Source organism: Lolium perenne, chromosome 6, assembly GCF_019359855.2.
Source record: "Lolium perenne isolate Kyuss_39 chromosome 6, Kyuss_2.0, whole genome shotgun sequence".
In the NCBI taxonomy this organism is placed as follows: Eukaryota; Viridiplantae; Streptophyta; class Magnoliopsida; order Poales; family Poaceae; genus Lolium; species Lolium perenne.
Genome location: NC_067249.2, coordinates 116,477,152 through 116,480,782, shown reverse-complemented (window position 1 = coordinate 116,480,782; position 3,631 = coordinate 116,477,152). Strand labels below are relative to the sequence as shown.

The 3,631-nt window shown below is 46.7% G+C and overlaps 1 long non-coding RNA gene across 1 annotated transcript; it reads left to right on the top strand.

The window, feature by feature from the left end:
• Window positions 1-200: 200 nt before the first annotated feature.
• On the top strand, window positions 201-3,321 carry LOC139832780 (uncharacterized). The gene is made up of 3 exons (XR_011747197.1): window positions 201-296; window positions 1,696-1,776; window positions 3,039-3,321. It is a non-coding gene; the product is annotated as an uncharacterized lncRNA (long non-coding RNA).
• Window positions 3,322-3,631: the final 310 nt, after the last annotated feature.

The window sequence follows — 3,631 nt, the reverse complement described above, 5'->3', positions numbered from 1 at the left end:
GCTTCTTCCTCCTCCAAACGGCGCCGCACCTTCTCCTCCTCTCACCAAAAACCCCACCGAAGACACCACTGCCGTCCACCGCCACCGCCGCCATGAACGCCGCCGACCCTACCTGAGCCGTGGAACGGAACCACCACTCCCTCCTCTACGTCCTCGTCTACCTCACGGAGCTCGAGCATCAAGATCTGCGCGTCTTCGTCCTCGCCTCCGTCGACGTCTACACGGCCACATCTTCCTCCCCGTCGCCGGCAACCCCTCCTCCACCTCTCCTCCGCCTGGTCACCAAGGACCACAGGGTGAGCAGCAACCCCTTCTACATCTCCCCAGCATCCCTTGCATCTCTGGTTCTAGTTGGAGAAGAAAACAAAAATCGAAATCAAAACAAAACCGGCACAGTTTTTGCATCACGGCATCCCATCTTTCGACGCACCTCACAGCCAGCACAGGCCACGCCAGCACGCGTTCTTCACATCTTTGGATAGCTGGGAGTGAGGTCTACAATTGTCGTTTTGGAATCACTCAATTTCGAGGCCTGTAGACGACGCCATCTTCGTTCAAAGATCTGTCCAGAAAACAGTTTTCAGTTTCAGCTGTTCCTTGCCGTGTCGCTGATCCGTTTTCCGACGAAGCTCACCGGCGTTTCAGGCCGTTTCAGCTCGCGATTCTGGTACCATTCGATGCACAACATCTCCGGCTACGTCTCTGTTTTTGAATCATCCCAAACGGAGCAGCACAGACTTCGCCATCCTCGTTCAAAGTCGGTCCAGAAAACAGATTCAGTTTCAGTTTCAGAACCGCTGTTTCGTCGTCTCGTTTTCCGGCGAGTTTCTCCGGCGCCACCGTGCTCCGTTTTCCACCTTTTCGGCGTCATTCAACTCAGGGCACATTCCCCTTACTCAACCCGTCGAGACACACTCAGTTTCGTCACCCAGTTCTTCGCCATCGTCGACCAAAAACGCGCCCAGAAGCTGTCTGTTTTTCAGTTACAAGTGTCGTTCTTCTTTCAGTAAATTTCAGTTAACGCGAAGATATACCTGATGTTGCCTATAGCCTGTAACTAATCAAAACCTGCTACACAGCACACTGGTACCGTTCCTTTGCCTCTGCCAGGGCCTCGTGGGATCAAATCCTGGCCGGCACAGGATTAAAAACCATTTTTTTGCAAAACTGCTTTTTATCAGTTTTTGCCCCTGCCTATTTTTTTTAAATGATTTAAAACTGCACTTTCCCAAATCCAAATCATACAAATTTTATATCCAAATTGTTCAGAAAAACATGATCTAATCAACCATGAATTTTGTATCAACTTTTGAACAACTAAAATTTGGTCACTTTTCAAATCTGGATTTAATTGCTAAATGTTGCATAATTCACATATTTAATTCTATAACTCCAATTTGACAAATCTTTATATCTAATTGCATCAGAAAAGCATGAAGTTTTCAAATCTGACCTTATCATGCACCATTGGCATTATCTCTGAATTGAACCAACTAAAACTTGCAACTTGAACTAAATGTCATGTGAGGGTGCTTATCATTAGATGTGGCTATTAGCACCCCACTTAATCTTGCTAACATGAAATCTTGCACAATCATCTTGCCATGTCATCATGCATCATATTGCGCATTGCATACTTGTATTGATATGTACCTTTACTTTCTATGTATGTGCTATTTGATTCTTCCCGAGTAGACGCCGACGCAGAGCAGTACGAGCAGGAGTACGAGTTCCCCCTGGAGGATCGTGTCGGTGCTTCTACCTCTGATCTGACAGGCGAGCCCACCTCTTCACCTATTTTACATTTACATGCTCATTTGATCTAATGCTATCCTTATGTTGCGATTCTGTTGTGTCACGTGTCCTATCCACCTGTTACCTATATGTCCGAGATACACCTTCTCGCCCTACCTATTGTTTGTTGTTTGCCAGCTTTGCGAGTCGTAGGCGAGTTTAGGGTTTTTGTTGATATCTCGAATTGTTCGGGATATCTTGTTGGGATGTTGACACATGTACTACTTTTTCGAAAATGAAGTGGATAACTTTTGCTACAAATAAAATTGCTAAGGGATATAATATGCAGAGGCATCTGTGAGCCCCTTTGCGAAAGCATCGGAACTTTGACTTGCTAATGTCCCCTAGGACCCGAGTTCTTGTTATCTGTTTCTAAGACTGAGCGCGCTAACCACACGTGGGAGGTTTTATCGGGACCCCCATCACCCATTACCTTTTCTCAAGTCTGTTGAAAAGGGGGCCACAACCTTGGTTTTATTTGGTGCACGCATATTTATTACTGTTGCCTTCGGGTGTTTACTTCCTGTTGCCTTCGGGTGGTTTATTTACATCTTTGCCGCATAATTGCTAGACGACTTATCTAGTGCTTGGCCGTTAGTGCCCGCCTAGACGCCTACGCAACCTCTGGGTCCGTCTCGGAGTACGGCCGAACTTCGTCACGGGTAGCTTAGTTGGGTGGCCCCCCTAGGCATTCTTGCAGATCTGGGAACGGTCTTGTTGTGAGACTCCGCACTTGACTATGCGGGTTCGAGCATGCGTGTATGGTAACATTGGTGCACCCCTGCAGGGTAAATCTTATCGATAAGCCGTGTCCGCGGTTATGGACGACTTGGAGCTGTTTAACTCGATCATAGAACAACTTACACCTAATGTTGTCGCTAATAACTTGTTAATTATTTGCGTAGTAAGTTAGCCCTATTATAATGGAATGGATATAAAATTGTCAACTGTGTGAGTGCCTTGTTAGTACCTCTTGGCTAAGGGGGATCGCACTGGCAGGGTTGTTGTTTGCAGAGTATAGAACTGCTAGAATATGCGCTCTCTCACCTTCTCTATTAGACGGATGTTGTAGCGTGTCTCTATTGGTTAGTGCTTTGCTGCCGCTAAACTCCACCATATAGCCGGGCGAAGTTTACACCGCCCACCAGCAAGCATAGCTGGTCTTGTCTCGCAAGTACGTGCCAATGGTACTTACCCTCGTTTTTTTCTCCCTCTTTTTTCGGAACCCGTTTTTCGACAAACAGGTACGACAGATGATGATCAGTACGCAGGAGGCTACTTTGTCGAGTTCATGGACGACGACTTCGTTGCGTAGCAGGATCGTTCCTAAGGCAGCAGCCTGTGGCTTGTTGGTTATGGGAACACCGCTTGATTATCCTCAGGACTCTTAGTCCAATTTGGATCTTGTCTGTACCCAGACTATTTGGCTATCTTATGTATGATGTAATGTTGGGATATGTTTCCCCGTTGAGTGTCATTTGGATCTTGCTCATTAGAGCGTTGCTATATATATGAGCCTTATTTCCATCTTTTGTGTCGTACATAGTCATGTTGTGATATTCAAGCTGTATTCTACCCTCGTATCATGTGCACAGTGTGTGTATGTGTGAAGTGCACAGGAAGGTGAAGCACTCAGGCTTGGAAAGCCTATCGTGAGCCTTTGAGGTGGGTGTTGTGTGCATGGGCGTGTGATGTCTACTTCCCCCTCCTTTTCCTGTAGACAGTGTTGGGCCTCCAAGAGCAGAGGTATGTAGAACAGCAGCAAGTTTTCCCTTAAGTGGATCACCCAAGGTTTATCGAACTCAGGGAGGAAGAGGTCAAAGATATCCCTCTCATG